The sequence below is a fragment of the Drosophila mojavensis genome, unplaced genomic scaffold (assembly GCF_018153725.1).
Source record: "Drosophila mojavensis isolate 15081-1352.22 unplaced genomic scaffold, ASM1815372v1 contig_136, whole genome shotgun sequence".
NCBI lineage: Eukaryota > Metazoa > Arthropoda > Insecta > Diptera > Drosophilidae > Drosophila > Drosophila mojavensis.
This window is the reverse complement of record NW_025318667.1, coordinates 19,292,683-19,316,665: the sequence shown is the minus strand read 5'-3', so window position 1 is coordinate 19,316,665 and position 23,983 is coordinate 19,292,683. Positions and strand designations below refer to the sequence as shown.

Below are 23,983 nucleotides of genomic sequence, written 5' to 3'. Positions count from 1 at the left end.
CGAAAGACAAACGCAACGGCAACGGCAACGGCAGCAACATCATTATCATCATGTTAAGTTGAACGAGTTATGTGCGCAGCCTGGGGCATGCCTCATCCTCATCATCGCCATCAAGCAGCGTCATTATCGTTGTCAGGCTGTGTGTGTGTGTGTGTGTGTGTGTGTGATGTTAATGAGGAGCACTCTTGAATTAATTCTCTGCTTCGCCGTTGTTATTGCTGTTGTACAGCTCCCGGGCCATGTTGCATGTCTCTCTAAAGAGAGAGAGAGTGAGAGGGGGAGCGAGGGAGTTGCTGTGGGAGGGCAGACTTGTAAAAAGGGAACTGCAGCTGCAAAACTCTTGGCATAATATTATGCCTCATGTACTTGGCAAATCTCGACTTTCAGCCAGAATTCAGACAGTTGCATCGATAATCGATTGCCAGATTTCAGGGTCAGCTGGAAGAAGAAAATATCGGAAAATCGAACAGCAAACAAAAAGATTTCTCCTTAGAAATGTGCATGAGTAAGTAACAAAGATGATAAACTAGACGACTACGCCATGCTCTAAACTGATCAGAGAGTAGCTAAACTCTTGAAGTTCCGCTGCCAATCAAGATATTTTATATAATATTGTTTATATTATTTAAAGTCGTTTTATATAGATAAAGGATGATAATCGAGGCTCAGATCAAAGTAGCAAGCTTCTGTAAGTTCCACTGCTAATCAAGATATTTTATATAATATTGTCTATATTATTTAAAGTCGGTTTATATAGATAGGATGATAATGGAGGTTCAGTTCAAAGAGAAAAATATAGGAAAATCAAACACGCGCAAAAATAAAAGATTCCTCCTTAGAAACAAATTTAGATAACTAATATTCTATACTGCTAAGAGTATTATATGTCTTCCATTTTAATATTAAATTGTTTTAACAGATATTTTATATTATAAAAAGTTTCATTTCAAATGTAGGTAATATTACATTTGATGGCTTTTCTTGGCTTTCCTCTCTAATTGTGTGGGCAGAAGTGTATAAAGCAACCACAAGAGCACCTATAACACACACGCTCTCTCGCTGTCTATGCCTCTTCCTCTCTCTCCCTCTCTCTCTGCCCCTTTCTCCACCGGTTGCAGAGCTCTGAGCCGGTCTCAGATGCGTTCGCATTCCCACTACCAAACCCATTTCCATTTTCATGCCCATTTCCCGTCTTGTCTGCGGTTCGAGTTGCCTGCGCATGAGTAGCCGACTGAGCTGCATATATACATAGATAAATATATATACATGCATATGTGTGTGTGTGTGTGTGTGTGTGTATCTAGAACAGGTACCAGATGAGTTGCTGTGGCAATTTCTGTTGTTGTTGCTGCTGCTGCGGTTGGCAGGAGAACTTGGAGTCGGCGCTGTGGCTATTTCTTTTCCTGTTTTGTTCCTGTTTGCTGGATGCTGTCGGTTCAGTGTGTGTGTGTGTGTGTGTGTGTGTGTGTGTGTGGTGCATAGGTTTTGCGGTTGCATGCCAGCATTATGAGAAATGCAGAGTGAGAGAGAAAGAAGTTTTTGGCACATTTTACAGCCAGACAAACTGCCTAGAGAGGGAGAGAGAGAGGCAACATGACCTATGACCAGAACTGCTCAATGGCTTTTCCAGCTCATGCTAAAAAAGAAAAAGAAATGTGAGAGATGACTTAATGCCCTGGCCTAAGCCAGGCTGCAATAAAAAGAAATCTTGGCTTAATCAACGGAGTTAGATTAAGTTTTCTTAGAGAGAAGAAACAAATCAATTTTAGCTGTTTTCATGTTGGTAGTAAAATAAATTAGAATTGATCTGAAGTATTTTTCACATGTATACTAGTAAAATTTGAAATGCTTTCTTAATCAAGCTTCATTAATTGTACAGTTAACCAATGTTTTTAGGATCTATTAATATTTGAGTGTGCAAGCTTGTCGATATCAAGACTATAATTTGAAATTTTATATACAAATTTGAACAGATTTTAAGAATATTTGTAATCTCATTATTCAGCAATTTGAAAACTTTGAGGCACCGATATAAGTATTGAAAAATTGTCAAAGAAATTCCCTGCATTTTCAGTTCTATTTAAATGCCGTGCCCCTTGCTTTTCTGTTCTGTTCTTGGCTTGATCGTGGGTGCTTTAAATGATTTTTATAGACCTTTTAAAGCTGCTACCGTCGATCCATCTAGCCGAAGCACTCAGGCCGCTTTGGGCCCAAACCTTTAACAGCAACAAAAAGTAGAAGAAGCAAAAAATATCTAAGCAAAGCGAAAAAAAAATAACGGAGAATAAAAAAAAAGTCATTGGAAGGCAAATTGCCAAAAAGCTTTTTGCGACGCGCTTTTGTTGCTGCTGCTGTTGCTGCTGCTCCAGCATCAGTCGCTTCAAGTGCAACAGCAGCAACAGCAGCAGCCGCCTCCTGCCTGTCAATGCGACACGTTGCCTCGGCCCCGCCCACTGATGCACGGGCTGCAGCCCACCCAGTTTTATGCAAATCTACGTGAAAATATTCAAAATATTTCTTCTTTTCTTTTTTTTTTCGCTTCTTTTTGTTGTTGTTGTATTTTTTGTTCGCTTTGCGCCTCACTTCGTTGTTGCTTTCAATTTCATGGCACTCTTTGTGGGGGGCGCACAGTTTCGTTGCTGCCGAGACAACAGCTTCCAGCGCTGCAGTCGCTCCACGCCGGGCACACCCCTCCGGCCCCCATCGTCCCCATCGCAGCTCTCGATGCTGTTGCTGCGGCAATTCATCGCTGGCGACATTTTTCGATTATTGCGCATACTTTCGCCTCGTCGCTTATTTCGTGTTTGGTTTTGGGCTCAAAATTTGTCAACGCCTGAAAAATGCAGCGACAAGAGGAGCGGTCGCCGCCCCCATCACTGGCACGCCCGCGCCAGCAGCTTTTGCACGCGAATCAAAAAAGAAGCAGCTGAGGCAGCAGCGCCAGAAGATGAAGAAGAAGCAGGAGCAGCAGCAACAGCAGCAGCAGATTATATTGACAGCGTCGACGTCATCAGCGTCGCGGTTGCTGGCTGGCTTTTGTTTATGCTGCTGCGCCGTCTGCCCCGCTAGTGGGTGGGCTGAAGTGAGGGGGGAGGGGGGCTGCTCGTGTGTCACTGGAGCTGCGACTCAGTCTGGGCGGCCTTTTGTGCAATGAAGCAAAACGGTTGACGCTTTTTTGTTCGCTTCTTTTTGCGCGCTGTTTCGTTTGTTTCTTCTCTGAAATTCATTCCTGAAGCGAACACCCCCTCCCCAACACACACCGCACACCTACCCCAAGCCATCACCCCCTTGGAAGTGCCTGCTCCACAGGCAGCAATGCAACACTGCACCCATGCAGGCCATTCTGTTGTTGACAGCGTCTTTATAAAGTTTCAGGCAGTTGCCTTATTTACTCGGCCCGCTCACAGCTTTTGTGCCAATGACAATTTCATAGCCATCGATTTATAGCTGTAAAATGCAATGAGTCTCATATACTGCTCCGAGTACTTCCTTTCAGTCAAATTCGAGTGAAATCTGTAGCTGTGTGCCTCGTGTGTGCGAGAAAAACGAGATTCTTCAACGTTTTGATTTGAGCAGCGATCGTGCGATCGTGTCATCACTTCAAAACTATAAAAAATGACAAAAAAAAAAAAAAAAAAAAAATAGACGAAATGATCTAGTTTCTCGAGCTGTTAGCTGATACCACGATCATGCCGCAATCACAAAAGGCATCGGAAATTTGAAGAAATCATCGACGATGGGGGAAACGTTAGGCGATCTGTGAAAATCCCATAAGCTCAGAGTAGGTTGAGTCAGAGCTAACTGATCAGTGCTTTGCCTTAGATCTATGTGGATCTCTGTAGATCAGTGACCTATAACCGTGGCTGAATTATATTCAATTATTTTGTATAAATATTTTGTTGGGCCAAGCACTGATATATCAAGGTCTTCGGATAACATTTAAAGTCCATAAGTGGCAGCTGGAATATTATAGAGTTGTTCGCAGCTGAGATCAGTAATCATGCTTTACACAAATGCTCAGATCGGCGAAGATCTGAAAAAGAGAAATGTTAAAGAGGTCATCTATTTATTCGAGCTGATATCTGATGAGGTCAACGGCATCACCAAGAAAAAAAAAAAAGATCGAAAATCACATAAGCTTAAAGTAGGTTGAACAAGAGACAAATATTACACATTTGTTTAGCTATTTCTCTGTTAGATCAGTGACCCGCCAGTGTGGCTAGATTATATTTGAATTGTCAATACAAATTGAAATACAAAGCTAAAACAATATTTTGTATTTTTTTTTTTTCGTTGGAGCTAAGCTTTAGTTTCAAGGTCTTTGGATAACAATTTAAGTCGATAACTGGCAGCTGGACTACTTCAAAGCTGTTTGCAGCTGAGATCATGGCTTACATACAATATATATATATATATATATATATATATGTATATATGCTGATCAGTTAGATCAGTGAAGATCACATGTAATCGTTGCTTTGAGCAACAATGTAAACTTAACAACGACCAGCCAGGCTGTTGCCACAGCGCTGCATTGCAGCTGCATGCTTCAAGTGTCGATCACTGATCGTTGCGAACAGCTTTGGTTGGATTCGTGCATCAAGAGGATTGCGCGATCATTATATTGACAGCGTCCTTTTGTGCAATGAAGCAAAACGGTTGACGCTTTTTTGTTCGCTTCTTTTTGCGCGCTGTTTCGTTTGTTTCTTCTCTGAAATTCATTCCTGAAGCGAACACCCCCTCCCCAACACACACCGCACACCTACCCCAAGCCATCACCCCCTTGGAAGTGCCTGCTCCACAGGCAGCAATGCAACACTGCACCCATGCAGGCCAGCTTTGGTTGGATTCGTGCATCAAGAGGATTGCGCGATCATTGAAATCACCATCGATCAGCATGTAGCATCAGCATCTGTTATGTTTTAACACTTGAAATCCAAGGCATATATAAGTATATATCTATAACTATATATATATATATGTACATCTATATATATTTCAGATACATATCACGTAGGCATTGACCTCAAACTGAAATATTTCATAGATGGCAGGCAGGCAGGCCAATTGCCCAATTACGAGCGATGAATGTGGTGCGCACGATGCACGAGCCACCCAATTGGTGGATGAGTTGTTAGTTGCTTATGATTTTTGGCTTATTTGTTGTATTTTGTTGGCTTTAATATTCGGCTTTGTTTTATTTGGAGGGCTTAATTAGCGAACGACCCCAAGGTCTGCCTGGCCAAATTTCATATATGTACATATATGTGTGTGTGTGTGTGTGTGCTCTGACCCGTGCGATAGGCCAGAAACGTATCTATAGCAGCGATTAAGCCAAAAACTGAATGCCCAAGTTATATCCAACCTGTAGATATACGTATATATATTGTATTTGTGTATTATGTTGGGCATTGCACAAGCGGCAGCTACATTAACGTAATCATCGCGATGATGATGAATAACAACAGCGACAGCAACAATCACAATAACTTTATCATCAGCATCTTGTGCATCATCATCAGCAGCAACAACAACAACAACCACAACAACATCATCTTCATCTAGTTCATTTTCTTCGACCACATTTCGCAGTCATAAAAGAAACTTTTACTTTTTCGTTGCAAATAATGCAAAATAATTGGAGGAGCAAACAATGCAGAGAGCTCTTGTCTATGTTGCTGTTGTTGCTGTTGTTAACTGTTGTGTTGCCATTGTTGTTGCTGTTGTAGGCACGACCCAAAACGTTTAATTTGCGGCCAACAACAACAACAACAACAATGGCAATAGCAATAACAGCAGCAGCGAAGCAACTCCAATTGCCAATTCGATTTCTGCAACGTAAAATTGTAAACAAACCAACCGCAACGAGCAGCCAATGCAAAACATCTTCTCCGACTCCGACTCCGACATCGACTTCGACTCCTAATCATGCTCGCCTCCTCTGGCAGAGCGCTGCACAATCCTCGCACTACTCATTAGCCAGAGCAGCTGAACCCGTTGCTCAGACAACGAAGACGCTGACGCCGTGCGGCTCATTGGGGCACTCCTCTATGGCTTGGCTCTGCCGCACGTTTTGGGCCGCGCTGCAACTTAGCGCTCCTGCCGGCGAAATGTCAAAGTGACAAGCTTTTTATTTGCACAACATGGTTGAGAGCGGGGCAAAGGGGCCAGCCAATGGTTGGGTAGGGGCGCTCGGTAGAGGTGAGCCGCATAAATGGCAGGGCTCGCCGCCATGGCAGAGACTGCGGCTACTACGTAATTTAAAGAGACAGAGGCGGCAACCTTGCCAGTTCAGGAAACTATTCGCATACAATTATCGATGTGTGGGAAAAGACTGTGAATCGATAAACAAGACAATTTGAGGAAATTTACTAATAACTATGTTTAGCTGCTCAGTTTTGCATTAACGCTAATATTAAAATGTGGAAAAATGTAAAGCGTATGCTAAAATATGAAGGAGTAAACATTCAAGTTCGATTAACGATAGGCCTCTCTGTTGGAGCAACTAAACTGCAATGAATATTGTTTTTGGTTAAGTTATCGATGGGCCTAATATTATTATATATTTAGCTACATTCTAAATTAGCTTAAGTATCAGCGTTTAGCAGCTAGCTATGGGCCTTGAGCGTTTCATTATAAACCAATATGTTATCGATTGTAGAAGATTAAACTCTGAAAAGATATTCACTTATTTGCCTAAGTGAATATCTCCGTTTTAGATTCAACAATTATTATTTTTTATATATTCGACATTGTAAAGTATTTGCACACAATTGGATTAGTTCTATTTTGCAGCTCGCAATAATCGATTATTATCTATTTAATAAAAATTAGAAGCTCATGAATTATTATAATAGAATTATAACTCTACCCTCTGTTACAAAACATTCTTCAATAAAAATAAAAACTAATCAAGCATTCGATAAATTATCGATCATAGTGCGCTACTTTCTGAAACGATCAATTACAATTTACAAGTTTTGCTGTACGCTCTAATTTGTTGACTTCCAACGATCAATTTGTAAAATGCCAAATTGCTAAGCAACAATCGAAACAACAGCTATTGCTATCGATAACTTTCATAACGAAAGATGGCAGCCGATAAGCAGAGCAAATTTGAGACCGTTTTCATAAAATGTGCTCCACTTTAAGCCACAATCTGATCCAATGCTCCCGTTATGCTATTCCGCTTTGCTAGCTGCTTGACCATCGCCCACTGCTCGAGGCGCAGCAGCAACAACCGAAATATTTTTACTGCACAACAGCTAAGCGGCTTATCAGCAGCAGCAGCAGCAGCAGCGGCAGCGGCAGCAGTGGCAGCAGCAGCAGTGGCAGTGGGAGCAACTGCAGCCAAAAGGCAAACAAAGCGAACGAGTCAAATTGGGGCGATGCGAGGGTGGTGGGGGAGGTGGGAGCTACGCAGTGCCCACTGGGCAGCAAAAGAATGAAGCAAACGGCGCACAGCGAAAGGGGACGGCCAACATGCTTTTAACATTAATTTAACGTTTTGTATATGCCGCCAACAGCAACGAGAGCAAAGCGACCAGTGACAGCACTTTTTTTTCTTCTTTCCAGTTTTCCCTCTCTCTCTCTCTCTCTCTCACTCTCACTCTTACTCGCTCTGTCGCTCTCGCGTTGTCTTCAGTGGCTGCAGCTGTATTTGGTATCTGTGTCTGCGCTGCGTGTAGCTACAAGATGTTTGTTTGCCCTGCTTATGAATAATTTGCATTGGGCGTTTGTCAACGGCCACACAAAACACGGAGAAGCTGAGCTGTCGACTTGAAAGCCAAAAGCGAGGCCCATTTCCCCATTTTTAAGCCCAATACCCATTAAATGTGGTCCATCAATTGGGTATAATGTTAGGAAACTAAAAAAAGAAAAAAATTATAAGTGGAATTTACGAATTTCTTAGAGAACTTACTGTTAATGTAGATCTTAACTTACTGGTTTTCTAGGGTAATACTGAGAGCTCTGTGTGGCATCCGGCTTGTAGTAGGCGTGGGAACTTATATTCTTTAACTTATATTCTAGAGCATCTGATTCAATGATATATAAAATCATAGTCTTGGTTTGGTTTCTAGTTTGGGATAAGGGAATATGCATAACATATAAGAGACTATCTCAAATACTTATCAAGATTCACTTTTGATTTCATAGACTCGTATGCCGAGTATCTTCAGGTCGGTCACTCCCAACTGTAGCAGTCTAACGTGTTCCATTTGCCAATCTCTTAGGCAGCGCCTCGGGTGTTTGACTTCAATTTTATTCAGCTGCGGCTGCGTTCTGCGGCTAAGAATTTTGCCATTTTGCAGCGAGTGTTGTTGCTGCTGTTGTTGTTGTTGTTGTTGTTGTTGTTGTATATGGGATTTTGGTTTTGATAAATCGCTTTGAAATTTATTTTCGCCCCCTCATCAGCTAGCTGAGTGAGCGAGAGAGTTGCAGTCCAGTTACCCAGTGTCGAGCTGGCCATTTGTCTAGCTAACAGCTTAGCGCCTGCCACGCCCACAGCCGGACAAATGTTGTTGCGATGTCAACCGGTTCAGAATCAGGTTGAATAAGTGTCCGGAATTGCCCACGCCATGAGTGAGCTGAACAGAACTCTGTTCGGCCGAAGCTTGTTTACAGTTATTTGTATCTGCAGCACCCGATAAGGACAGCTGTGCGCGCCTGACCTCTACTTTGGCCTCTAATTGTCCACACAGACATCAATTGAACGGCTCATAAATAGGGCATTTGTCTTCCCAAACAGTTACATCATGATTTAAAAGGCAGCCGAGCGAGAGGCTCTAGCCCAAACCCTAACCTATCCTATTGGCATATCAACTAAATCGCCTACGCATGCTGCCTGACAACAGTAGATATAATATCTCAAAGATATTTTGCTTAAAGCCCATGGCAAAAAAGAAATCTGTATCCACGCCGGGGGAAAAAAAAAAGAGCTTAAATATGTGCTAGAGTAAGGAATTTCAAATGCCCTAATAAATATTGTATTTATAGGGTGTGTATGTATTTTGTATAATATATATGCCAGAGCAAGGACAATTAGAGGGTATATATATTTAATATATGCATATATTTTTTATTATATTTATTTAATATTATTTTAACAATAGTTATTGCTTCACTATTTTCTGTTTATATAGGATATATATTATATCTCTAAATCATATATAAATATTTTTAGCGAAGCTCCTGGTTTACAGCTTTCTGCAAAATTTCCAATATACTAAATAGCTATTATAGTCTAACAAATATTCTATTTATAGAGTATATACAATATATTCGCTAAAATATATATACAATTTGTAGGAAATATAATATATGATATTTCTAGGGATTATATTATATAGTAGAATCCCGATAATTTGAAATGGTTGCACAAAAATTTAAATTATCGAGAATTATTGAGAACGGTTTTATTTCAAGAGGATAGATTTTTTTTTCGAATTATCATGATTTTTATTTATCGTGACTCGACAGTATATATTTATTATATTTATTGGATATATATAAATATTGTTAGGGAAGCTTTTGCTCAACTACTTCGTGCTGAACTTTCAGTAATATATAGTGATTCCTTTCAAAACTATGCAAAGAATTTAATAAACTGGAAAGGCAGTGTATCAGAAAAGGAAATGCTAACAGAGGCAAAAGGCTCAAGACAATTTATAACAATTCCTTTTCATTTACATGAGCATGGACATCGACTTGGACATGCTCGACGACGCCCTCAAGAAAATTTGCACTATTGAATACTTTGTAAGCGATTTTGGCAATAACAAATGCGCTGTCGGTCACTAGAGGGCCAATAACAAATTGGTTAGCTACTTATGTATTGCACACACACACACACACTCACATACATAACATATATTACACATATTACTATTATTATTTATTTTATATTTTCTGTATTATTATTATGGAAAATGTAAATGAATAATACTTGAAAATCGAAGGCAGCTGCCGTCCCCACGGCACCCCAAGGCCAGCTATTGCCCATTGTGTGACCCTCATTCGGTCTCCGATGAACCAAAAAAATAACAAATATGTATATATATAAATATATGATGTGTATGTGTGTGCGTGTGTGTGTCTGTTTGTATAAAAAAGGACTGCGACTCAGCAGTCAAGAAGATAAACAGCTTTTGATTGCGTTTCGCTCTTGTTTCGTCGGAGCTCCCTGCCCCTCACTCAGATTTTTTTTTGCTTTTTGTGTTTTTAGGGTTCAGAGTTTTCCTCTCCCTCTCTCTCTTTATCGTTATCGTTTGCCTTGTCGTTTAGGGATCGCCCCTTGTCAATGTAATTGCATAAGTGTAAAACGGTAAATAGAACTATATACAAGGCATTCGACGCCTGTGGTGAGAGCTGCGGGCAGCGGTCCAATATACATATATAAATATATATATGAGTAGTATTCCCATTTCCTATGGGTATTTATTATTTCCTCTTCTTTTCTTGCTTTTTTTTTTTTTTCTTTTTTGCCTAGTTAATAATTGGCCTGTAATTGCGTGTAGCAATTAGTGATAAGGCTGGCTCAGTTTCTGGAGTGTTCTCTGATAAGCTAAAAGTATAAAAATATGGATTTAATTGGGACTAGCCGACTGGGCGTTACCCTTAACTCTGCGAAGGGTTAAAGGTTTCAACAATTTTACATATATTTACATTGATTACACAGACGGACAGACATACAAACAAGTCCATATCGAGTAAGCCTATTGTTTTTGGCAATTCAGACTTGTGTGATCTAATGAAGAGATGTTTCGATTCCATTTCATTTTCATTAATGTCAGTCTTAATTGCAATATTATTAAGAGTGAATTTAATGAAAATGGCATGAAATCGAAACGTCTCTTAATTGTCTGCATTGTGAATAGTCAAGAGTAAAGAGTCGAGCTGAATTACTAGACCTTTACTAATTAGCTATTAATACTTATGCAGAAAACAGATGAGATGAAACTGTAAAGAGAGCAGCAAATCCCATGAAAACTTAATCGACTAACAACTGAGTATTTGGAACAGATCATTTATATAAGAACATATAGATGCTTGATATCAGATTAAGGCAGTGATATCTACTATATCAATATAGAATTAATTCCTTGTAACAATTAAATAAATTAAATTAATATAAACTCGTCAATTTAAATCAATCTTAGAGTAATACCAGCGCAGTTTATAAAAATTTCATGTTGACGGATTTTTAGCTGTTTTAGATGATGTTTGGCTATAAAATATTACTGCTTGGCAAATAGTTCCAAGCTTATTCTCATAGTATAAAGACTTAGTTACAGTTTTTTGCCTGTCATATATACATATATGCTAAGCTAGTCTAGTCTAGCTTAGTTTAGTCTTGTCTGGTCTAATCCTGTCGAGTCTTGTCTATTGTCTTGGCGAAGTATCTCATCTTTATATTTTGCCTGCCTAAACTTATATCAGCTGCGGTGACGTAGACTCAAATGAATAAGAACCTAAGAACCCATGAATTATTTAGATAGTACTTTCGAACTATACATACTTATTTAGCATGTATATGTTTGCTAAAGCTATTGTTGCTGCTTCCCTTCTCCTTTCCCTTTCTCTGATTAGAGCATAAATTTCATATTCAAATATCTTTTTGCAGCTCATCGGATTTTGATGATTCACACACATAATATACACATATATGTATATATATGCATATAGATTATCGTCTATCATTTACTACATTGAAAACACCTCGATTTGTGCTGTGAATGAAATTTTTCAATATTTATTTATGAAAGCGCTTTAAAAGCGCTTAGCAAGGTGTAATGAAAAGGCTTCACACATACACACACACACACACACACACACATATACACCTGGGCCCAATTTCGTACACTCTCTGCTAATCAAGCGTTTATAAAGTGTATTAAACACATCTTTGTGTGAGTGTGTGTGTGAATATGTTTTATATGGCACATAAATTGTTTACATGTTATCGCTTATCGCCTGCCACTTATCGGTTATCGCTCTGCTTCCTCAACCTCTTTCGAATCGTTGCCCAATTTCAATGCATATCATGATGAAAAATGAAAGTGGCGTTAATATCAATCAGATATACATATATATGCTTGTAAATATACATATCTATGTGTTTATATACATATAAATGTGTTATTTATTAAACCTATTATTTGGTTGCTATTAGTTGCTCCCATTGTTGTTGTTGCTGTTGTTGCTGTTGTTGTTGCTTTTAGCGGCTCGCATTTGAAATGCCGTTAATAGTTGTTGTTGCTTTTTGCCAGTTGGCTGCTGAAAGCGCTCAGCAAGCAAATGCCGCCTAATCAATTTATCGCATCCACGCCACGCCCCCTTCCTGCCTCAATTGCCACGCGATGCGCAGTGGATTGCATTTGAAAGCGCTGTTAACCTCCCCTCGCCTTCTCTCCCTCTCCCTCTCAGCAGCAGCAGCAGCCAGTTGCAGTTTTAATTAAGTGTTTAATTAATGATGATGATGATGATGATGATAATGATGATGGTGCTGGGCATCGATGGCAATGTCGTTTGACCACGTGATGTGGGCACCCTGGACAGCCGACAAATGCCAATGAGTTTTGCATATGTGAGTGCAATGGGATTAACAGATGAGATCAGGCTGACCGCAGCTGCACTCTCTCTCTGTCCCTCTGTCCCTCTGTCATCCCCTCCCTCTCACTCTCTCTCTCTCTCTCTCTCTCTCTCTCTTTCCATCTGTCTGTCTGCATGCGTTGATTGACTCACATCCACTAAAACGCTCTTTAAATTTAAATCACAAATTGTGATTAGATTGCGAAATTGTCGCTGATTCGAGTAAATTCTGCGGTCATATCAAATTTTTTTTTTTTTCTCCCTTTTTTTTTTTTTTTTTAATAAATATTTTGAATTAATGCGTTATTATTAGAGTGTGATTAGATTTAATATTTGAGCTCGAAATTCGTGTTTATTGTAATGCAAATTTGTGCTCGAGTGAAAAGTAGATTTCTTGTTTTCGCACTCTCGTTAGCTTTTCCCTTGGCCCGCTGGGAATTTCGTTTCTTTGCGTGCTCTCTTTTATTTTGTGTTTTCTTTTTTTCAGTTTTTGGCTGATTAGCGCACCTTTTGCCGCTCATTGCGCTGTCCCCTTTCACCTCATTGGCGCTGTCTGTTTGCCTGCTATCTGCTCGTCAACCTTGCCACACATTTTCGACTTAATTTTCAGCTGCATTAAAAACAAATGCAATTTTCACTTTTCATACCTATACACATACATATATACACGACTTACAAACGCCCATGGCTCAGTGGCTGCCAGAGTGACTGACTGACTGACTTGTAGTCAGATGAGAGTGTGTGTGTGTGTGTGTGTGTGTGTGTGTATGTGTGTGCAAGTGTGTAAGTGTGCGTTGTTTGCTTGCTTGTTTGTTTGCCTGTTTGTCTGTTTTTCGGCGCTGTTTGCTTTCTGTGCGCACGCTCCGCTTGCAAACATTGCGCATACGCCGCGTTGGCAAAAGTAAAATCAAAAGTCGCCATCTGCTGCGTGTGTGTCTGTGTGTGTGTGTGTGTGTGCGTGTAAAAATTGTGAAAAGCGTATCTGGAGCAGAAAATGTAATGTGTCTGCGGCCCGCCGGCAAGCCAAAGTGTGCTTCTTATCCACTGCCTCTGCCGCTGCCTCTGCCGCAGCCTCTGCCGCAGCCACTGCTTTTATATCTGCTTTACTTATTTATGTGCATAAAGCTCCATTTAAATTATATTTCTTTACTTTTCGCTTACGTTTTTAGTGCAATTAATTAATCTGCGCACAGCGCTCACGTGAAGACTTCAAAAGAGATTGATAGACAGAGAGGGAGTGTGTGTGTGAAAGAGAGAGGGGAGAAGGAGAGCGAGCTGGTGCAACACGATTTCGGCTCAAAGCTAAGAGTGATAAGATTCCAGGCAGCGATACTCGAATGGCTGCCGTGCCTTACGCTATGCAAATAGATAAGAATTTTGGTTGTTACTTTCTTATCAGCCAAGGTCGAGCCGAGCATCAAAAGCGATTTACGCACGGGCTGAATCAGCATTAAGGCTAGTTAATAGTTCTTCCAAAGGCGTCACATTAGATAAATATAATAAAACCATAAATTATGATATAATCAATATTGTCAGTTTATCATTGGCAAGCCCATTTGCCTGGAGTTTCAGTCTAACATATGATATTTTGATTACCCTATAAAAAACAATTAGTCAAAAATGTTTCAAATCATTTGTTAAGTTAATTTTCTATAGTTTGTTGTTTATTTACTTTTTGCTGAAGACCATCACATGTCGAGCGGTGTGCGATAAGATCGTCATAAATTTGGGCGCATAAACAAATGTCCTCACGGAAAATAACCAAAACGATAAGCTAGATAAACTTGTGCACGGTTGGCCCGATAATCTAACTGCAACTAAGTGGATTTCTATTCATCCACGAAAAATGTAATGCGTATCTTATCTTTGAGCCTTATAAATGGTCTATTTTTGTTTTTAATCAATTGAATTATTGACTGACTAAATTCGCTGTCGGATTAAAAATTGACTTGCTTATTCGCGGATAAGCTAATGCGAATTGTTGAAATTTATATACCTTAGCCCCACTGAAAATGGGAAATCAAGATGGGTTTGGTATGTTTATGTAACAGAAATAAGAACAGAATGAGGCTTGACTGATTCCGTTACGTTACGACGAGCTGAGTCGATTGGGAATTATCCATTCCGACGATCTCTGAAACTACAAGAGCTAGAAACTTGAAATTTTGGCTATATTTCGCTGCATAGCATGTGCAGTTTGAATTTGTTTTAAAATATCGATAACTATTCCAGTTTTAAGGTTATCGATTAAAAACTATTACAATTATCAGTTAGAGCTAGACTTTTCAAGCTGGAATAAAAATTTATATTGCATAAAATAATCGCATATTGATTGAAATATTAGTTCTGCGAAGGGAAGAAATTCAGAAAAGCACAGAATACATACAGGATGATGCAAAAATTTATGCATATGTATAAGAAATTTCAAATATAACAGATAAGATCAATTTACCCTGTCGGTTAGCGTGTGGGTGAAGAGATTTCGAATATGATTTGGCTCTGCACATATGACTAATAATGTTTTCTTTTGTTTTTTGTCTTACAGGTCGACTCTTATATGTGAAGTTGCATGCATAGAGAACTGGAATAATAAACAAGACAAGGCAAGACAACGAGCCAACCAGTTGCAGACGTGGCTAATTGCGAGTAAGTCGTCAAATGTAATTTCTTTATAAAAGTAGATTATAAATGCATATAGATGTATAATATATATATATATATATACTATACATATATTTGTATGTGTATAGTATATTTAAAGATAGACATCAACTCTGGGGTGTCTTGGTTTTGTCTTGGTTTTGTTTTTGTTGTTGTAGTAGAAATGGGCAAGGCCGGTTGGCGCGTCAAGCTGCTGCTGCTGTCGCTGTCGGGTGGGGGCCAGCAGGCGTCGTGAAAATTTTGCCTGCGCCAACACTTCATGTAAATCGCATAACACGACAGCCAAGGCGATGGCGATGGCGATGGCGACAGCTTGCTTGACTAGCTCAAAGTCCAACAGCAACAGCAACTAGAAATGTACAGCAATAACAACCACTGCAGCGACAACGACAACGACAACGACAACTACAACTACAACAGCAATGGCAACGGCGAGTCGTCTAACTTGTCAGATCGCGTGCCAAGAAATAATAATGAAGAAAAATCGTGTTACTTAGGCCTGGGCCGAAGGCAGCAACAGCAGCTTCAGCACTTTATGCCTAATAATAATACAACAGCAGCAATGAACAACAATTGCAGCGACAGCAGCAGCAACAACAACAACAACCATCTCCTTTAACTTCTATACAGCCCCCTGTGGCCCTGCCTTGTTTTGTTTGTGTTTCTGTTTTGGCTTTTTGTGTCATGCGCCTGCGTGCCGTCTGATTAGCGTGCATCGAGATATGCCCCTCATGCCACAGCCTCCCCCCTTGCCCTGCGCCACCCTGCCGTGCCCTGCCATAGACTGCATTTACCTCAAATTACAGTGCTGCTTGACAATAGACGATTTGCAGCACATCCGTTCGTCATACCAATGAAGCGTCTAATGCGGCAAGTTAATTCACAACTCGAATCATTGCCAAGAAATTCACAATGCCTGACGCACTTTGAAGGAGTTAAACTCCGGTCTATTGTTTTGCATATCGCTTAGCTTTGTCAATGGACGACGTTTTGCTGGCCAAGATCAAATTTGATTACAGCTTAGACTGCTTTGAATGTGAAATAGAAGCTGAGACTTGAGGGAATGTTCAGGTTCTTTTACTTATTGAAGGAATATGTTGAATGTCGAATCGTCCATCCCTTCGACTGTCTGTCGAGCCAATCTAGAGAAATTTAAAGTTTGCATTGTCTAAATGAACATAGATACGCTCGTCTGGAGTAGCATTAAAATGCTTTACAATACGCCTATTTAGGGCGTGGTATATCTATGAAATACTAAAGAACTCAAATTTAGAATATGAATTTGGGCTGAAAACCAAAACTCAAAATTTCTGAATATATCTACGCCCATTGAAGGCGTACTAAATATAATTGAAGAGTTTTAGAAATGGAAGCCTTCAAATATAATAATAATTTAGTTACGTTAATCCCCTCTTGAAAAAGAGTATTCTAGAAGCAGTTCCTTCCAGCTCATATAGAATTTCCTCTGCATATTGAACAACTGAAATGTTTCGAGTGTCACATGATATTTTCCAATTAATTTCTATCCTAGTCCATGTCCCGAATATTATGCATAATTATATTATTATCCAGCGGAAAATTGAATATTTAAACACTTGCAAATATTGAATATTTAAAGTTTGCATTAATCAATAATAAAATTAGAGAAAAATTGCTAAATCGCAGCCTGTGGAAAAATGTCCGGCTTTGGGGTCTATAATTTCAATGTGCGTGACTGCCATAATGCGGATGACGAGGGGCAGGCAGCCCACTAATGGGCTATTAAGCGTTTACGGATAATTGAGATGTGATGGTATGTGTGTGCGAGTGTGTGTGCGTGCGTATTTCTATAAAGAATCGAGCGCAGCTGGGCCTCAATACGGGAGGTTGATGCTTAATGCAAAAATATTAATCAATAGTTATGCATGATTAGGCATCGAATATATATCCATATATGCACATTATTTTCATGGTAATTGATGTAATTAATGAAATGCGCACTTATATTATTAGCCATATTAATTATATTTATGTACCAAGTTGAATCCAGTTAAAGCTCCACAATATCATCCTATGATTGTGTCTTCTCTTCAAGCAAATCCAATTTGAAAATACATTTGTACGCACTTTCTGTTTTTCTTTTCTTTCTACATTAGTAATTAGCTTTTCATGGCAAATTTATTGTTGAAAAGTTTTCGTGGCTTGGCTTAGGCAAATGCCAACTATCTAATGGCGTAGACATAAATCGCTACACGAGGGATAACTTATTGGACTCACGTGCCTAGATACTTATCTATGCGCTGCTCAAGCACCTACTTACTCTCTATCTCTCTCTCTCTCTCTCTCTGCCTCTATCTCTCATTTCGCGCAAGCACAAAAACCACAGGCGACACTAAGCCTAAGTCGCATTTAAGTCCTTGGAGCCCATCAGCTGTGGCAGCTTCTCCGACCCGCCCGAAAAACTATTCGGCCGGCTCATGCTCTAGGCAAATACATATCAGCCGACTCTACCATACTCCCCCCCTCTCTCTCTCTCTCTCTGTACACTTTTACCAATGGCATCGAGCACCTGCGTCTGGGTTTGTTGCCAGTCAACCAAAAAGCCATTCAAAAATCCCCAAAACAACTTGCAACAAACGAGCTGCGTTGCGGCCCGCAGACAACATGCTAATTAAAAGCTACTTTTGCCAGCCGCATTAATACACACACACACACACACACTCACTGAGAGAAAGAGAAGGAGATAGACTGTAAGCACTGTCTGCAATGGCAGCGGATTAATGAACATTTACGAGGCGGGCCGCAACACGGGCCACAGGACGCCAAGTGGCGGCTTCAGGCTTCAAACCAATCGACTGTTGTTGTCCTCGTTGATGTTGCTGAATGACAACAATTTGCATTTGTTTCATTTGAAATGTGTATATAGACATAGCATATATCAGACAGGTTGGCGGTGGCACGCGCGGCACAGCGTACCGGCCTGAACTGTCTCTCTCTCTCTCTCTCTCCCTCTCTCCCTCTCTCTCTCTCTTTCTATCTGTCTGTCTGCCTGTAAACCCTTAAAACCACACCGGCTAGGCACAGCGGGCGAGCTACGTCTACTAACTGCTTGAATGTTGCCAATGGGGGCTCACACAGCCTTGGGGCGTCATTAAAAATGTCTTGATAGGTTCTGCGGCTTTGATTAAAATGCGTTGTCGTTGCGATTGCCGGAGCTGCTGCTGCAACTGACGGACAGACATAACAGACAAGACACTGACAATAGCCTTTCTTTAAAGTCTGAGGAAAATCGCTCGAACTTAAATAACAATTGACTTGAATCCCAATTGATTCGCCATTCAGGCTAACAAGCAGAGCAGACCATTAATGTAGATGTAGTCGCTGGGCTGAGTTCATTTGGCATATGCTAATCTATCCGTTTGTCTGTGCTTGCTATAGAACTGAAATTTAAGTTCAAGTTACAAATCCATTTATCCATTTATCGATAAATATCTATGAAAATTTATTCAGCATAACTTGAGAAGCTTTAAAGACATGGGCAACTAGGAGCTTCTTATTGGGAATATAATTAGATGAAGCTGAAGTAAATCAACTTATTGACTTTTATCGATAAATATCGACTGCAATGCTTTTTAAGCGTAACTTGAAGAGGGTCAGGGATATGCATGCCTGGTTCTTATACTTATTAGGAAAATAAACAAATAAAAGGGCTCCAATCGAGACTGCTCGACTGAGATATCCCGATATCCTGAACCCTCCAAACTGACATTCAACTCATTTTGCACTTCTTTTATGCACACATGCATACACACGCATCCACACGCACGTATAGTCACGCGCTCTGCTGACTGCGCAGCTAGCAGCGAGTTATGATGAGTTATCGAAAAAATAAGATAAACTTGTACTGCCTATGGTATACACGAGTATGCATGCCAAATTTCAGCTCTCTAGCGCTTATACCTTCTGAGATCGGCTTGCTCATACGGACGGATTTCCCATTTTCAATGGGTTCAGGGTATAAAAATAGACCTTCCCTCTGTCTCATTAAAGTTGAAATGAAAATCAAAGAGTAGAGATGCAGAAAAATAAGTATTGTGCTTATGTGTGATATATGCAAGAGGCCTAGCATGCTGTGAAGATAAGTTCAGCATATTTGCTAGTCGAGCAGTCCTGAATCGAGCACTCCTATTTCAGTTCAAGAGTAAATGTATGCCATATAAATACAGGGCTGGGCACTCGAACCGTAACCTAGGCAGTCAACAAAGCCATCTAACTTGTAATGTGGTTCACCTCAGTGTTCTGCTGCTTCTCAGAGTTCAAGCGTTTTGTTAAAATGAATGCAGAAGTCAGAGCTGTGTTGCGCTGCACCTTCAGCAAATGTTTAATCCACTGAAACTTTTGCTTACCTGCCAATGGATGTTAATTCAAATTTGGCATTCAGTGCAGCTGGAATGACTTTTATTGTCCTGATGCATATATATATATATATAATATATAGGTATATATGTGTAAGTACATATATATATATATGGGTCCATTGTCACCAGGCGTTCGCTGCAAATTCTTGTCGAGCCATAAATTCAGAAGTTAAGAAATAATATTATTTCTTTTATATCTACACTTTTTTCTTTGGCCTGCTTCGTTCGTCCTGGCAGCCGCGGCAACAGACGGACTCGACTCGACGGCCTCGGCGCATTCGTCTCTGTCTTAACATTTTGCAGTTGAACTTTTTGACAGTCATAAATTTGCGTCCAACATGAATTCGACAGCAAACTTAGAAGCCGAAGTCAGCTTAGATATAGTTGTTTTCTCTTCTTCAGTGCGCATTTTTATTATATTCTTCTTCTTCTGCTTCCTCGTTCTTCGTCTGTTTGTGTCGCGTATTCCTTTGGCACACATCGCACTGCTGCAGGAATAAGTCAACTTAAAGTTAACAATTTTCCCAAAAAGAATCAAAACTTGGACGAACGAAAGAGAATTCTTTCGCAAAGCCCTTTTTTTTCATCTTGCCGTTAAATGTTGTTGAAAGAAAAATCAGAAGTTTTCCCAAACTAATTCTTACAGCTTTTGCTTTGCATTCAGTTATGCAGCTGTTAAAAGTTATGTTAAGTTAACATGAATGCTGAATGTTGTTTTGTTAATGTTATTAGCTTTGCAGTATTTCCACGAGTTGCTATAAACATATATATATATATACATGTATATACATATGTATTCATGTAGGACTTCTATTTGGAGATTCATGAAGATCTTTTGACAGTTGTGAAATGCGGACAGACAAAGACCTCGGGCTGGGATAAATGTCTAGCGCTTGAATTGAAAGTCAATTCAATGGAAACTCGTTGCTTACCTTGCTTACCCCACAGCCGGCTGCAGCCGCTGTGGTGGCGCCACATTCAGCTGCCTCTTTGTGGCACATGGTACATATCATTTATTTAGTCGTTGCTGCTATGTACCTCTGTTTAAGTTGACTCGAGTCGTCTGAGAGTCGGCTTCATGCCATTCCATCCTGCCACTTCCTTAATACGTTTAAAAATAAGCATACAGCATGCAAGGCAGTGCGCCGCGAGGCGGTGCGGCGCGGCTCTACTTGAGCGTACAATGTGCCCCGGGCAAGTACTATATCTTTGACTGCATTATTGTAGTAGTAGAAGTTGTTGTTGTTGTTGTTGCTGCTGCTGCTGGTGCTGCTGCTGCTGCTGTTATTGCAATGGCATTGACTGCTTGAGTAATTGGAACGCATCAGGATTGAGTAAGCGACAGAAAAGCAGAAACAGAGAGAAAGCTGCTTAAGAGGGACAAGTGAAATATGTTGAATCAACTAGTGTTCTATTCAGCAAGACTTTCCATTGAGCATTTAGATTATAGAGAAGCAGCACAAATATATATTGTATATATACATATATATGTATATGTATATGTATATATAAAATGAAATACATTGAGTTGATTACATTCAAAGAGCTTGTTAAAGTACCCTACAAATGGCATTAAGTCAAGAGGGATGGATTTGGCAAGCGCATTTGAAAAGAAGTATTGAAGAAACCGAATGCTTTGGCTGAGTTATTTGGCCATCAGACAGAGACAGACATGAGAGACAGAGAAGGAAACTAATAACTATATGAAAGCACATTGAAATGTTTGATTTAAAATGACAAATTGCTGAAAAATCTGCTAAAGTCAGAAAGACTAATTTATTAGTATTTAGCTAATCTTGGCTTACTTTAAGAATATTGGCTGAGTTATTTCAACATTGGAGAGATATATGTAGCTGTATGAAAACTTAGAGATAAAGCTGCTGATAAAGCTTAAGTCAAAGAGCTTAACTTAGAGGCTTAAGGGCTTAAGCTTAAGGAGTATTAAGTCTGCTTCCTGTACGATTTCAGCTTTCTTCTAATTAATTTAACTTTTAGTAAGTTTTCGTCTTAATCAATTCTAAAATCTAAGCTTTGCTTTAGCTGATTAGTTAAAGCACCTGTGCTGATTACCCACACTCGTTGCAAGAAAGCTTTTCACATTTGGCAGCATTTAAGTGTAATTAAAAACTGCATTTAACGTGACTCCCAGATCGTCGCTTGGCCAGTTGGAATTGAAGTGAAACATTTTTGTATTGGGCAGCGTTCGCTCGACGAATCAATATTTATTCATGCCCCAATGGCATAAAACTTTAGATACAAACGGTAAACAATGAATGCCACAGTGTGAAGCACACAAATGCACGTGGGGCGTTCAATGTTGTTGTTGTTGTTGCGGTTGTTGTGGCTGCCACTGTGACTATAACTGCGACGATGTTGCTCACCCACTCTCTCTCTCTCTCTCTCTCTCTCTCTCTCTGTCTATTTGTCTGTCTGTCTGTCTATATCTGTCTCCTTTAGTATCTCTGCCACTCGTTCTCCTGGGACAACAATAGCACCGCAAACGTTTAAATAATCAATGAGTGTTTTCTGTCTCCATTGGTGTGTGCTTGTGTGTGTGTCTATCTGTCTGTCTGCTAGCCTGTGTGTGCGTGTGCGTGAAAAAACGAAACTATCAACCGGACAGGTGAATCCAACGGTCGCACATTCGGTTCAGTTGATTGGTCTCCCGTATAAGCGCTTCTCATTACTCATTTGTTATTATTTGCTTAGTGGCCGTTGGCATATAAAGTGTTTCACCCACGCACACGCACACGCACACTTTTGCACAAACACACACACACACACACACACACAGAGAGTCTCGACACTCTTTGGTTTTATGGCAAATTATCAAATTGACATTAAAAACGCTCATCTGCTCGTCATTTCAACTTGAATGTGCAATGGAGAGAAACCAGAGACAAGCCAGAACAGAACAGAACAGAACCCGACTCGTCTCGACTCGACTCGACTCGACTCGATTGAAACCGTCGAGAATTGACGTTGATGCCACTTAAGCGCATTTCCTCAACTACACACACCCACACACACACACACACACACACTCATGCACCCACACACTCATATACTCACACTCACACTCATAGCTTAGAGTGCTACTGTGTGTCTGCTTATGGTTGCAGCTTACTTACGAGCCATACGAGTGTCAGCACGACCATAAGTATGAGTATGAGTATCGTCATGAGTATCGGAATGGGCATGAATACAAGTATCTAGTCGAGCACGAGTATCACTGTGAATCAGAGCTGTATACAGGTGCAAACCTAGCTAAGGTAGAACGGAAATTCATGCTGCAATTTTTAGTACATTAGAGCAGTGAATAGCTGAATCAATATTGTAAGCAGATCCGAATCCAAATTGAAAGTAAGCCACTCACTCATATTTCAGGCAGGTCAGTTAGTTCAGCTTCCTGTTAATAGCAAGTACCCATACAATGCCGTTCAACTGAATAGGTTTGGCATTTTTGAGAGCATGTAAAATATATAAATTAATATAAAATGTTAAATAAATAAATAAAATAATTTTAAATAAATATATTAATTTTTGAAGAACTTGTCTAAAATGAGATATCTTATAGATTATCTGATTAGTTATATACAGACCTTTTTTGCAATATTTATTTATAAATATATATCCCAATATCATATAAAATTGTTGAGTTGCATGTTTTCTTTATATATTAATTAATCAATATTTGACTTTATTCAAAATTTTCATTTTAATTTCAAAGTTGCAGAAAACTCGAACCTTATCTTATAGATTATTTCATCAGTTATATACAGACTATTTTTGCAATATTTAATATTAAGTATATCATATAGAGATATATTCCAATATCATATAAAATTGTTGAGTTGCATGTTTTCATTATATATTAATTAATTAATATTATGTACCCAAATCAATTTCGTTTTCATTTCAAACTTGCAGAAATCTCGAACCTATTCAGTTGAACGGCACTGTACCACACACACTTGGCCAGCCCAAAATCGTATTATTTTCGTAGTTGCTCAAAGTATTTTTAAAGACCAGCAATTGCAGCATTGGCTCGTTTGGACGTCTGCACTGCATTTCTGCCAACGGTTTGGCAAACGTAACTTTATTTATATGTTTTTTTATGCCTTTTCCTGTGAAGTGAGGAAAGAGCCTTGCGGCACATAGAGTGCAGCCAGTGCCACATTGTTGCAATATGCAATCGAATGGCGGATTGAGAGCTCCAAACTTCTTATGCTGCCATGCTGTTGCCGTTACGACCCGTAAGCAGCCAGCCAATTGCCACCTTTGGCAGGGCCAACAAACAAACAAACAGTTTGCCTACTTTGCAGCGCAACAAA

General features: G+C 39.8%; 1 protein-coding gene across 1 annotated transcript in view; it reads left to right on the top strand.

Annotated features, from left to right (window-relative positions):
• LOC6584245 overlaps window positions 1-23,983 on the top strand; it is a 107,738-nt gene that overhangs the window by 9,360 nt on the left and 74,395 nt on the right. The window contains exon 2 of the mRNA XM_032732211.2: window positions 15,137-15,237. The gene's annotated coding sequence lies outside the window, so the exon portion shown is untranslated. The remainder of the gene's footprint in view (window positions 1-15,136; window positions 15,238-23,983) is intronic.